The 15,540-nt window shown below is 31.9% G+C and overlaps 1 pseudogene; it reads right to left on the reverse strand.

Annotated features, from left to right (window-relative positions):
- Nucleotides 1-4,019: 4,019 nt before the first annotated feature.
- LOC145293609 (5S ribosomal RNA) lies at nucleotides 4,020-4,138 on the reverse strand (annotated as a pseudogene).
- Nucleotides 4,139-15,540: the final 11,402 nt, after the last annotated feature.

The following is a 15,540-nucleotide window of genomic DNA, read 5'->3' on the forward strand; positions in this document are numbered from 1 at the left end:
TGCATCAAACGATGGGAGAAATGCATAACTCTGGGTGGTTCTTATATAGAGAAAGACTAATAAGTGTTCCAAGTTTCGTTGCTCTACTTCTATGGGAAGTTGGTCAGGGCCATTACTTATTGCACGCCCTTGTATCTCTCTCTCTCTCTCTCTCTATATATATATATATATATATATATATATATATATATATATATATATATATATATATATATATATACTTCAGAATAGTTTTATTTAATAATCAGTTGTTATGGAAACGTGAGATTGCAAAGTTTACAAAATATTACTGGCAGTAATATTCTATAGATTATCCCATCTAAACAAGAATTGCTCGATATTCAAGATAGAGCAAATAAATTAAATTGTGATTCAATGAATTTGAAAAAAACTCTCATTGAAACGAAATGAAGTGGTTGAGTTTCATATCAAAGAAATTTTATTATTCTAAGCAAGACAAAGACTACTTTAGAAAATTAATCTCCTTAACCTATAGGGTTTCGATGTCTACCATCTCATCAGAAGAGAGAAAATATTAGCAAATACTTATAAAGGTATGCGCCCTATTTGCTAAAGTCAGTGAGACATGGAAAGTCAAAGTCAAAATAATACATTTATCAGAAGTCCTGTTGCAGGGGGATTTGCTGAAAAAGGATATGGAAGTTTTTTTAGATCCAGCTTGCTTGGTAAAATCCATGTTAGGCGTTCTTTACATCCGTTTGGTAATAAGGTCTACGTTATATATTGGGCAATCCGCATTGCTGGTTAGATATCCGACTCGAGAAAGTGCGTGTATATTTTTTTTTCCTTCCCGAACCAAGTCTCTATATTAAGTACACGACCTCACTTCAATTAAGAGATCGACCAAACTTTATGATTCTTTGAATTCTGTTTAAACAGATATCTATTCTGCTGTGTATGTATATATATATATATATATATATATATATATATATATATATATATATGTTTATGTGTGTATGTGTATATATATGTATATGTATGTATATGTATATATATGTGTGTGTATGTGGGTATGTATATATATGTATATGTGTATATTGTGTGTATGTGTGTGTTTGTATATGTGTATGCATGTGTATATAGGGATGGATATGCACATGTGTTTCACCCCACTTCCTACCATTCAGTACTACCTACTCTCCCTTCTATTAACGCCTCGCCCCACTAAAAATAATGTAGACTTCTAATGAAAAGGATGCCACCAGACTTTGAACTATTATTGCTGGACCCACAAATAAATTTATACAAGCACTTGCTCGAGTCGGATATCTGCACAGCAATGCGGATTACCCAATATATAACTTGGATCTTATTACCAAACGGATGTAAAGAACGCAAAAAAACAAGCTGGATCTAAGAAAAAAACTTTCATATCCTTCTTCTGCAAATCCTCCTGCTACAGGACTTCTGATAAATTTATTATTTTGACTTTGACTTTCAATGTCTCACTGACTTTAGCAAATAGGGTGCATACCTTTATAGTATTTGCTAATATTTTCTCTCCTCTGATGAGATAGTAGACATCGAAACCCTATATGTTAAGGAGATTAATTTTCTAAAGAAGTCTTTGTCTTGCTAAGAATAATAAAATTCTTTGATATGAAACTCATCCACTTCATTTCATTTCAATGAGAGTTTTTTTGAAATTCATTGTATCACAATTTAATATATATATATATATATATATATATATATATATATATATATATATATAGTAATTTATAAAATATATATGGCGATTAAGCTACACTGAATATTCGGCGTTTCCTCCACTCTAGGACTCCTTAGGCTTATGCGCATAAGCCTGCAGAGTCCTAGAGTGGATGAAACGCCGAATATTCAGTGTAGCTTAATCGCCATATATATTGTATAAATTAATAACTAGCTCTACCTACGTATTGAGCACATTTAAAGTAAGTACTTAAAGTTTACGCATAAATCTATACTTTCGTATATTAATTGAGTGAGTAAATTAAGTAGTTATATATATATATATATATATATATATATATATATATATAGGATTACAGCATTTCTGATGATTTTATATAGGCTGCATTTATTAAAGAGAATGAATTAAAATGTTTAAAAAGTGAAAGGTTTAGGTAGCAGAGAAAAATTGAAGATTAGGAAATTACGATTTAATTATGAAAATGGAAATATTGCACGAATTAAATGAGAAAAATAAAACGGACACTATATAAACATAAAGCATAAAATATTGAGAACGTCTCAATGTAAGTTCTTTCTAAATCTTTTTAATTAAAAAGCAAATGCGACTTGCTAAGAATAGAAAAATAAATCAATACTAAACTTGGTGGTAAAAATAGTAATGTATAAGGTGTTCACTAATAATCGAGCCGTATTTATTATTCGAAACATCAGATATTGAATAATTTGCATCTCGATTCTTTAATGGAACGTATTGTTTGATCTGGAAGTCTGATGATTCTATTTATGTTGTCAAACCGCAACTAAACAATTTATAAAATATCTGGTGGAGGAGGGAGCATCACGTCGAATAGAAAACAGATTAGGTTTATACATATATGTAGTTGCTAGTCTAGCCATACTGAAGAGCTGTGATACCGTGAAACATTCCGTCAACGGATGACTTTAAATGCTCCCTTTCATAGATTGAGCATACTAAAGAGCGTAACAACAAACTGGCACGAGCGTATGACGAAATGCTACTTGTGTAAAGAAATGGACTTTAGGCGTTTAGACATGTTTAATTATGTTAATTGAACATAACTCTCTTAGCATCAGCCAAATAGTGTAACGGTTAGAAGTTTCGACTATCGCTCTCTTTTTTTTAGAAAGGAGTACGCCCGGGGTGTTACACTCGGGGATAAGGTTAATGATTGTAAGGTAGTCAATGGGACAACCCCATAATAATCGTTAGTAGTGGAAATTTGATGAATTGAATTACTTTAAAGGACGGCTCATCAATAAGTTTTTCACGTTGCACTTAACAAAAATCATAATGTAGTGAGCTGGAAATCAGAGAAACGGAAGGAGTTTAGGCGGGCAGTTAGAAGATCGAAGCTTTGTTGATAAATTCTACGTTTCTGTTGAGACACAGATAAAGAGTATGGGGAATTATTAATAGTACTTTCCGCTAGACAAGTGTTTATCTGCGGGAGGACCATAGATTGGAGCTGAGAGAAGCACTTGCTATGAAAATAACGACAGAGCAGAGACAGGCACGCACAGTTTCTTCTGTGGAAAAAGAGGTTGCAAGGAAGAGAAAAGTGCACCAACAACCAGACTACAAAAGTTATTTTGAACTTTGTCAGGGCAGGATAAGTTCATCTAGCAGCAACTACCCAGATGTCAAAACAGTACTCAATCGTAGGACGTACTTATGCATTTTGAAAATGTCATTGGCATTGAGATATCTACTGGAGCAGTAGAATGATCATATCATTTTTTCAGCGATCTTGACAACGGATTTGATGTATGTATTCTATACCAGATCAGGAGTAAAGGCCAGTCGCAGAATCTTGTCAAAACAAGGACTATTTTTAAGACAAGCGCCATTCATTTATTTTTATGCCATACAGGGATCAGAGCTTGATGATGGATAGATTAAAAAAAAAAAAGCTAGCGCGGCTGGAGGTAATTGCTAATCTAGCTGCACTGAAGATGTAGCAAAACATTTTTTCTGTGGATAATTATCCGTCTGTCTGTCCGTCTCTTTTTCTCTTTCTCTCTCTTTCTCTCTCTCTCTCTATGTCTGTGTGTATATATATATATATATGTGTGTGTGTGTGTGTGTGTGTGTATGTGTGTGTATGTGTATATGTGTGTGTTTGTGTGTTTGTGCAGTCAGCACCAACACTATTCAGGGTTTAGCCGGCTTCCTCCGAAGGAGGAAGTTTCATGGGAGTATGAAATTCACAAGCGTTCCCCAGTTGCATGTATATCCCCGTTAGGGGAGATGACGACGTTAGGCTTTTGCAACTTTTTGAAGGGAGGTGTCGACGTCCTTCTACATACAGCACCTGGACTCTCCAAATTGGTCACCCATTTAAGTAATGACCAGGCTCAACGTTGCTTAACTTTGGTGATCTGACGGGAACCATTGTGTCAACGTGATTATGCCGTATATTACATATGTGTGTGCGTGTGTGTCTGTGTGTGTGTAAAAATTCACTTTCGTAACATGCATTTAAAACAAGTATCGCAAAACCGAAAACAAATAACATCTACATAAAACGCGATACATTGCAGAAGTCGCGCGAGGTAACTAAATGGTAGAGGTTTACACTTCTGTTCAGGCGGTCTCGATCTCGAATCTCGTTAGATTCATTTACCCTGATATGTCGTAGTCGACGAAACACATGCCAGTGGATAATTATATTTCAAACAATAATACATATGCCGCTCCCCATTTGGAGGTACCATGTTGGTCAAAGGGAATATTATTCCCAAATCGCATTTACGTAAATATGAACTTTCGTAAAATTCATTTCAAAACAAGTATCGCAAAAACAAAAACAAAAACAAATAATATCTACATAAAACGCGATACACTAGCAGTTGCGTGAGATACCCTAATGGAAGAGGTTTCAGCTTTTGTCCATGGGGTCCCGATTTCGAATCTCGCAAGATTCAGCAACTCTGATAAGACACAGACGACGAAACACGTGTCAGTAGATAATTATATTAATATATATATATATGTATATACATATATATATTAATATATATATATATATGTATATATATATATATATGCGTGTGTGTGTACTTAAATTAATATGTAGTCATTCCTAAACAGCATATTTCTCAGCTCTCCAGACCGACTGCTGTGTTACTATTGTTTTAGTACATGCGTATCTGAAAACATATCGAGTAATGTGTGTCTTTATTTGAAATATTGGTGTATTTTATGATTTTATGTCGATATATATGTGGTATAATATAAATTGATTACCATTGCGACAATCATAGAATTTTTCTCGTGACGTTTTCGCTAATGTTGACACGACATATTTTATCACGAACCTTCAAAATCTGTTTTTACATACGGAACAAAAGCATTTAATTGACAATAAAAAACGCGCTCTTCATTGAAGCGTTTTAATACAAAGTCAATAATTCAATAGTAAGTAAATCCCGTCTCATGCAAGTGGTCAGTTGTCCCCCAGACAGACCGTTACGGATAAATATAGCTGTGCTTTCATATATGTGTGTATTCGCTGTAATACTCGACAATAACGACTAATATGAAGGTGTGAGCAGCATATTGGAAAGTGAATTCCCATTACGAGAGGGATAGCGTCCGGTTTGGAAGTAGAAGTCATAACGAGGCACACTTATGTTGATTAACGCAATAAAGTTGTCTCCCTTTTAAGCGAGGTGTATCGTCCGTAGTTAGAAACCTATCTACAAAGCAGCATCGACACATTGATTAACATAAGAGTAGACAGATAGAAATATAGAGAAAAGGAGATTTGTAATATATCATGATGCTCTCGTACAATTTCAGTTTATAGTGAGGATTGTCATAGTGTTTTTTTTACTTTAATTCCTTCTAATCTGTAACAGTGCATATCAACGGATGGAAGTTATCAGTAGCAGCAAAGAGTGACCAACGTTCGATGTAAATTAACAGTAATAATAGCAACAGTAGTAGTAAATCGCGCGTGTTAAAATTAGAAAATGTGCGCGAGAAGAACGAAAAATGAGAAAAATGCAACACGTGCTGGCAAAATAAATGTCGAGAAGAATCGACGTGTAAGGACGCCGGCGAGAAATGACCGACGTAAGGCCGGCGTGAGGTCAGAGAAAGACATTCGACATCGTAAAAAATCGACGTGTAAAGCGAAGGCGAGATATAGTTGGCTGTGGTAGGCGTGCGGTCGGAAGAAGAACCCTTGCCAGGATAAAATTGGCATGTAGCAGCTGGAGACTTTTTTGAAGTGGTGCTGAAATTAACGATCATAAAAAAAAATTGTTGAAAAAGAAAAAAAAATGCCGTAACCGTCTCGAATTTTGTCCAACCAGAAAGATGGGCACTAAAGAGACACAAAGGATTACATTAACTTCTGTTCTATCAAATAATCTCGTTAAGTTACTAAGAAATGCTGAACTAAATTACATCTAGGAATAGGAACAAGGTTATACCTTGTTTGTTTAAGGGTTTTTAAGAAGTTTTAACAAAAAGAAAATCATTTGGGCAAATGGCGTGAATATCTGTCAATGAAGAAGGAGAGATATAAATGCTATGACTGATGGGATATTGAAAAGAAATGCAGGCTTGATGTAAAATAATAGGAAACAAACTTCTTAACGAAAAGAAAAAACACACATTCTCGCTATTTGAACTATGGACTGTGTATTTTCCTTTCTTTTCACGTATTAAAACTTTGACTTTAAATATTTAAAAAAAGACTACAGATTGTATTTACTTTTACAAAGGCAAAAAAGAAAGAATGAACGAGGAAAAAAAATCTAAAAACGTTTTGTTAAAAAAAGCAAAAGTATCAATGCCGAAGAGAGTATAAATAAGACATTTTTTATTGGATTTATTATTTATGTTTTATCGTGTAAAACTCGGAGTTTTCATTTCTTTTATTGCCCCGGACAAGTTTAATTAAATTCTTGTAAAAATATTTTGGAAAAAGAAGGTGCATATGAGGGCATGCAAAGTATCAGCAGCAGCTTTTAGGGGCCAGCATGCAAAACGATTAGCAGCAGAAGTGGCAGCAATAGATTGAAAACGTACATATGAAAATTATAAAGTGTGCTCGAGAAAAGCATGAAAAAAAGGAACAAAAATGAAACACTTACTCTCGATGGATACTAAGTCGCTGCCGAAGAGAACAGACGTGAAAATATGCAGGCGTGAAAGGGCCGGCATACGGCTGGTGTGGTATCAAAGAAAGAAAGTCGGCGTCAGATAAAATGGACGTGTAAAGCGAAGGCGAGAAATGGCTGACTACGGCCGGCAGACGCTTGGAAGTGGAACCGTTTGTCAGGCTAAACGGGGCATGCGGCTGCGGGAGGAGTTTTCCTTTAAGCGGTCGCGAAAATAACGATATTAAAAGAACTACTGCTGTAAAAAAAAGAATTTTTATTCGGATTTTTTGTTTATTCTTTTTTATTTTTTGTCTATTTTAGACGTAATATTCACGTTACATACAAAATAAAACGAGACAAGCTTAAAAAACATAAATGTTAATATGTGTATATATATATATATATATATATATATATATATATATATATATATATATATATATATATATATTTAACTGAGAATTTTTTTAAAATTTTGTAGGGTCGAATATAATGATAAAATCATTTTTGTTTATTGCTTTATAAGTCCTATATTTCGCTAATACATAGCCTCATCATGGTCAAAAGTCCGGTTTGTGAATGTCTTTTTTCTTTTTCATTTTAGTGTTATGGCGAAGAGACGAGAATTTACGTGTCAGTCCGGTGGTTTCAAGTGTGTAGTGCTCCAGTTTCGAGCGGGATTTAAAGTAACAGATAGGCACACTTTTTGAAAACACTTTTTAAAACAAAATTTAATTGAGAAACTTTTGAAAAATTTGAAGTGTCGAATATAATGATAAAGTCATTTTTGTTTATTTATTCTTTTTGTAATTTCTCAATTAAATTTTACTTTTAAAAAGTGTCTTCAAAAGGTGTGACCATCTTTTACTTTATATATATATATATATATATATATATATATATATATATATATATATATATATAGACAAATGGGTAGTAGTGTTGACTATCAAACTGACGATTGTAAGTTCAATCCCCGGCTAAGGAAAGGTGCAAGTCTAACCGCACTTATGAGTTTAGATACAACGAGACAGTACTGTATGTAGATGACTATATATTTAAGTCCCCTTCTTTGAGTATAGGATTATCGTATATGTCCGTTACCCGTTACTTAGATGCCTATAAAATGAGGTTCGCTGTTTTTAAATAAAGGAGCAGTTCGAGCACTGTAAAGCAGTAAGGTTTTATTTAAAATGGGCATTTGTTGAGGTCATTTACGGCCATCGAACCCTATAAGCCGATAGGTTGAACAGCTATCTATCAACGCGATTGTTGTCGGTGCCATCCCGGGCTAGGGAAAGGTGCTAGTCTATCGAAACTGATGAGTCGTGATACAACAAAACAGTACTGTTAGTGGATGAATATATATATATATATATATATATATATATATATATATATATATATATATATATATATATATGTGTGTGTGTGTGTGTGTGTGTGTGTATATATATAAGCAAAAGTCTATATTCCAAATTCTATGAGATTAACGATTTTACAAATGATTCTCTTAAGAACGTTTACATTCATAATTCTGTTTCGTAGCACAAAATCATTAACTTAATTATTATATTAATCAATGAATCTATTTTGCCCTTCACTCCTGTCAATTCATTAAAAGACTATAAAATCTTAATATATGAAGAGAAGTTGCAATGTTAATTTTGCTTTTATCACACTATTATTAATTTTCAATTAAAGTCATCAAATATAACTGCTTATTAATAAATTGTATTCATTTTGATATACACTACTAGAAGTATTTTATTTACTTTTTTATTATTTTTATTTATATTTATTTCTTATATGCTCTGTAGTTTATTGAGGTTGATAAATTAAGGATTGGTACATATTTCGACAGAAATATACTTTTATTTTTACATAAGCTTCTATATGTCGCTGAACATGCATGAGCATGTTTTGGTCAGCCAGGTACAAGTTACAAGACACCTCTTCAGGCGATATTGATTATACAAAACATTGAGAGAGACAGAGAGAGAGAGAAAGAGAGGGAGAGAAAGACAGAGAGAATAGGAGAGAGACAGAAAGAGAGAGAGGGGATTATGTATTTAATTGAATAGTATGTGTTACTATTTAATTAAATACATACTCCCCTCTCTTCTCTTTCTTTCTTAGAACTGCACGCCTGTGGAACTCTGTTCCGTCTGCCTGCTTCCCCCGGACTACAACTTGGATGTCTTCAGGTCCAACGTTAACAAATCCCTAATGAACCGCCCCCTTAAGTAAACACTTCATCAAATCTCCACTCTAACGTACTGTACTTGCAATAACCCTTATCCCTGAGTGGCTTCCGGACCTTGATAATGGCGACCACCGTGTAAAAAAATGTTTTATATTAGATTCTATCAGGATAAAAGGATATCACTTCATTATGACAATTGCTGAAATAATAAAGAATACGTTAGAAAATTTGCAATTGTTCAAGATACATCTAATGTTTAAGCAAGCAATTATTAAATATGACTCTTTATCCGTTGATTTAAAAAAAATGCTTTTCCTAACGGAAGGAGGCAATCAAGAATTTTTCTCGGATTGTAGGAATTTTACAATTGCTGAAATTGCAAGAAAATATATTTAGCTACTACCTACGGAAAGGTAAATCTAATTTTCATGATTTAATAAATTTTGTATATTTTTTAACTTCTTTTTCTTCATTATTTCCATATTTCTATTAGGTAAAATCAGACTGTGTTCATCAACATGACCTCCTGTTATTCAATTAATATTTATGCGTTTTATGAGATTTTCGTTTCACAAAATTCAAAACGATGGCCGTTCACAATAATATGAGAAAAAAGAACACTCTCAGAGACATTTTCTCGAGGTATGGAGAGCAGCCATTCCTTTGACTTCATAAAACCGATAATTATCTAATCAATATATCGATTAATTGAATCGACCCTAGTTTTTATACCATAGATACAATAAAACAAATAAAAGCTTGTATCAATCCCATATGTAAAACATTATTTGGGGTTCAATGGTTAATTCTAATTATTTTCATTCGTGTAAATGCGTGTGTATGTGTGTGTGTCTGTGTGTATATGTGTGTAGAATAAGAAGTTAAAGCATAAAGTCTCAAAGGATATTTATTACATTATCAAACCAGTCAGGTTTACAGTAGAGAAACATCTTTAGAAAATGGAATTTCGGAGCCCAATGCTCATCGTCAAAAGAGTTTGAAAAACCGGCATCATGCAAAAGTTAAGGAAAAAGATACCACTAACCATGAAAAGATTTAGATTAAAAATAGATTTTTTTTATATGAGAACTGCAAAAACAATTTAATACGGGCGATAAGACAGGGGTAAAAAAAAACGAAGAGACAAAAAGTAACTGCACATGATATTAGAGCATACAAAAAAAACTCACACACACAAACAATTGAAAACTAAAAAAATGAATTTATAAAAAAAAATTGAAAATCTTAAAAATATTAAGCATTTTTTAATTAAAAATAACAAAAACTTTTTAAACATTTCTAAAATTAAAACATCTTTTAATAATGTTCTGATAAAAAAGACTCAAACTACTAATCATGAATAAAAAGTGGGGAAAAACAAGTTCGAAGAAGAGAGGAGTGAGATAGGGTGGAAGAAAAAAAGTTTAAAAGGAAATAAACTCACATGCTTGGAAGATATTTCATCGGTAACTATGTACACTCCAAATGAAAATGAGACAGAAGTTAATATCCAGTGCACTCGCAAGCAGAAACATTCTTTTCTTTCTCATTATAAATTCATATCCTTGGATGCTTATCCTTTTATTATATATATATATATATATATATATATAAATATATATATATATATATATATGTATATATATATATATATATATATATATATCACCCCGATTTGGCAAGTAATTAAACGTAGTAAACGAACTATTCAAAGTTGTTTAGAAAATAGAGAGTGAAAATTGCGAGTCAAACAAACAATAATATCGTCTAAAGTTTATTCGAAATATATCATTCACTTTATTTCCATAATGAGATATTTCCTTTTCTTTTTCATTTTTGTATACCGATTGATGAGTTCGTTTGTTTTTTTTGTATATTTTTTCAGTTCTAGGTACGTTCATTATTATCTTTTTTTTTCGCTTCAGCGATGTTGAAAAATGAGTGTGTGTGTGTGTGTGTGTGTTTCTGGTCATGAGTTTAAGTTCGAATAGATTGGTGAAGTCAAGTGTACACTTTTAAAATATAATCATCTCAGAAATATTTATAAAACGCTTCAGAAAGTATCTTCCATATCTAAGGTTAGATATAAAATTGATTTTCCTGGTTTAAATTATAAAAAGGTTATTTTGGAATGGCCAGTAAAGATGAGAAAGTTGGCGAAATAAACCGAAAGCAAGCAGGTGGCCGTATGGAGATTCGGTATTAACGCGACCATATGGATAAGTAATTGATAATCACGGGTCGGAGAAATTCATTGAACACCTCATAACCTTTCCAGAAATTCTTTAAACATTTAATATCATAAATCATCTACGTCATCATTTTTCAACGAATCATTAATGCAGCCTAGAAATGAAATCTATTATATTATTTACTCTAATGAGGCAAATATCTCTTATAATGAAAAATGTTATTCATTTTTTTTTAAATATTTATTTTTTGTGATTCAAATCTAAAAATAACACCTTTCTCTGTGTGAATGAATATTATTTAATCATCAAGCCTCTTGAGTTTAAAATAAATCGTGGAAGAATGTCAGTCCGTTGATTAATGACTTCTAAATCGCATTTAGGACAATTTCAAATCAGTATAATACCACTCTCATTAGTTTTGTTTTATTTTGTGTCAAATGTTCATTGCTGTAAAGTGGTTTGATTGTTTAAATGAATTTTGAGGAGAAAGCTTTTGAATATTCAGGAGAAAATGAGCCTGGAATCCGCTTATCACCATGAAAACTTTTTGTGTCTCGATGGGTCGGTTCTTTCGTCGATTCTGTCCATTTTCTAAGCTCTCCGTAACTCTTATTTGCCTTTTCTTTCATATTTTCCTCTTTTCTCTCACTACAAAAATGAGTTCCTTTAAAGTATAGTAATAATGGCGAATTAAGAGGAAATTCCACATTTTATTCTGATAACTTTTTGTATAATTTCTATATTATTTTTTTTTATATTTCTCTGTTCTTCCGTCTTTCGGTTTCATTATTTCTCGGAAACTGCTGGGTAGATCTGACCAACTTTTATAATGACCTTTTAATTTAATTTTTTATTCATTTAAGGTACAGTTAGAGATTAATAAGGATTAACAAACAAAATACCACATTTCTCTAAAAATTCTTTCGGAGACTACTCGCCATAGCATGCTGAAATTTTGTATGATTCCTTATTATGATGAGGTGCAGCGAACTAAATATTATAGCGTCTGTTGAATGCGAATGTTAGGATCATTATTTTATTAATAATGGATAGTACCAATGCAAAATTGAGCACCATTATAAACGTATTCTATTAGCAATTTGGCATAATGCATTATATCTAAATGAACGGGCTATAAATGTTTCCCATTTTTCCGGGCTGAAAATCCTAGTGTTGTAATCAATTTTATGAAAATAATAATTGTTTCTCACTTTTTATAAAAAGACATCATTGACTTTTTCGTCATTACTATTGGCTATTACAGATAGATAATACGTAACTAATCAAATACATATTCTGAATTTATTTAATATTTTTTAAATGTAAATATATTTAAAACAATAAACACTCGCAATCCTTGTGCCACGAATGCTACTATTATCTATATACAGTGTATTAAATAAATCTAATGTCGCATTTTGAAAATTACTTTATTAGAATTGTTGCATTTATGTGTACTAATTATAAGTCTAACGTTGACGTAGTTTTTTAAAAATATTTTTACTGGGCGATGGCATAATTATATTTGACAACGTATTGTAATTTCCGAACAATGCATATGTAATTAATAAAATATTCTTTACATTAATTATTAAAATAACACCTTCGTTCGAACCGAATCGTCTTTACGGAAGGAGTTTAGTTTATTCATTTCAAGATTAATCTGATTTTAGAGACTTACATTCTAAATAGTGCAAATGTTTGAAACATTTTCATTGTAATAATGACATTACTTCATATTCGGCCAAAACATATACTACTCCTTGAGTCAAAGTTCAAGAGTTTGTACACAAAGCGAAACCAGATAAACATTTCAAATTATTTGACGTTGTTAATAGCATTGCCACACCGAGTCCCGTTTTATGACGTAAGTTAAGCTCTCAAATATGGAGAGTTATCGAAACCGCCACAATGTTTTAGCCTAGGATAAGCTGCATTAAATCATGCAACGCACACCCCGACCCACAAGGTTAAGGCACTTTTTTATAACATATTATCGATCGAGGGGTGATATTTCTATAAAAAAGAACTGATTGTGACTGCAAATATAAAATTATGTCATATTTTATTTGCTATTTTTAATTATTATCTTAATTTACCTAAACTTATATCTGATGGTATTTCAGCTGTAGAATGTTTTTCAAAGAAAAACATGTATCATTGGTTTTGGAATGTTACAGATGATGGTTAATAATTCGTATAATTTGAATGCTTGGGATTAGTGTTCTAATCTTGACTTTTATTGGTAGAATGTTTCGGTCGAGATCACTTCCGTCATTCTTCAGGTGTATCTTACCAAACTTGGAATCTCTCTATCGAATTAAAAAACTTACACGGACTTTCGAACAGAATAATATATTTAATTTACAGTAGTTCGCAAGGACCCGTGACGTAGTGGAAAATATTTGTGTCAATTCAGTAAAACTTTACACTCTTCTGGAAGTTGATGATTCAATGAGCAGTGCGGGCGGCACTTCAAATACAATTGAGAATTATTAAGAACTTCTACCAAGCTATGTTTAACGGTACGATAGAATGCTGCCTGATATTTTCTGGGAATTACTTACCTTCATTTTAAATAGATTTAATCATTAATTTGCAGTTTTCTATTGTATATATGTCATAAAATAATTTCTGCCCGCTGATCACTCATTTTGATCAAAATAAAATATATTGCTCTAATTGTTTATGCAATGCAATATTAGACTATGTATTAAATGTGGGATCAAAGTCAGCCCCACAGAATAAAAAAACACACGGAACGCGGCTTTGGTATAAGTTACAAGGATGGTGTAAATGGCAAACAAAGCTTATTATCAGGTGTGTCTAATATGGGAAGTCGTATCAACTGGTAACCCAAAAGTACTATTGCTGATTCTACGGTATTACGATACTGTACTTTGAGAGTGTTATCTTACATCGTAATTTTTTTTACTGGAAAAGACCAGGATGCAAGTAAGTTTCGGTCTAACAACAGTTTTGTAATGAAAAACTATCTGAACAATCCTCTTAAGTGTAATTGAACAAAGAGGGATTACACATTTTCTGGAAATTAAGATATAAAATGACCATGAATTATTAACATAATATTGAAATATACACACCCAAATGAATATATATTATATATATATATATATATATATATATATATATATATATATATATATATATATATATTCTCTGATCAGTATATATGTGCTGAAACTCAAGATATAACTTCATTTTGGCTTTCTATAGTTTTGAACGATTCAGACATATATATATATATATATATATATATATATATATATATATATATATATATATATATATATATATATGGGTATGTGTGTGTTTGCGTGCGTGTGTCTGTTAATTTTTTATACGTTTAAATTAAAATACATTGTGCAATTTTATATACTTCAGGTAATTAATCTATCTTCATTAAATACAAGACTAAAATCACCTAGTATTTAAATGTATTTATGGCAAATAAAATAGACACAACTGTTTGGTTTCATACGAAACGATGTCACAGGGGGAATTGAATTTATTAAAATTCAAATACATTTAATAAGTGAACGATTTTTTGTATAGGCGTCGAAATTTATAATCATATAACTCACAGACACAATATTTTATTTTACAAATGTTCTTTTTATCTTCCAAACAAAAATATTTAGCATTCACAATAGATGGTCAACGAATGTGCAGTTAAAGAAAATAGAGTTGTGAACTTAAAATTCGTTGCCGCTCAAAATGCACATATTTAATGATCAACTTTAATATTTCGGCCAATACAATATCCATGCATTATTCAAAACACTTAAAAATCTCTACGGAATTACCCATTTAATTTACTCGTGTAAATTGCTCATGTTCTTTCAACCATGACTCAATAGAAGTAAAAAAAAATACTGACAACCATCAACTATAAAAGTTATTGTAATTTAGAACGGATAATACTTTGCACTTTATCTGTTGCGCCGCAGGTTTAATATGAGCAAAATAGTTCAAGTAAACTTAATAATATTAACAAGCGGGAAATGTTAAATTTTCATAGCGGCATATTTCATGTATAATGCTAGCGGAGGATGTCCCCGGCTTTGCCCGAGCGTAAAATACCCTGAATATGATATTTTAATTTATCCAGATTTCGTATATATTATTATAGAGTTGTGATTTCTGAAGTAAAAAAACAAGTAATTGGGTGCCATCAGTCAGAATCGAAACCGTAGCATCCAAAGCTAGTGCCATTACCACTGTGGCCACATAACGCGAATATGAACTGATCAAAAATTTATAATTAAAAATAAACTGATGATGTAC

The sequence above is a fragment of the Euprymna scolopes genome, chromosome 14 (genome assembly GCF_053919585.1).
Source record: "Euprymna scolopes isolate OS-2025 chromosome 14, ASM5391958v1, whole genome shotgun sequence".
In the NCBI taxonomy this organism is placed as follows: Eukaryota; Metazoa; Mollusca; class Cephalopoda; order Sepiida; family Sepiolidae; genus Euprymna; species Euprymna scolopes.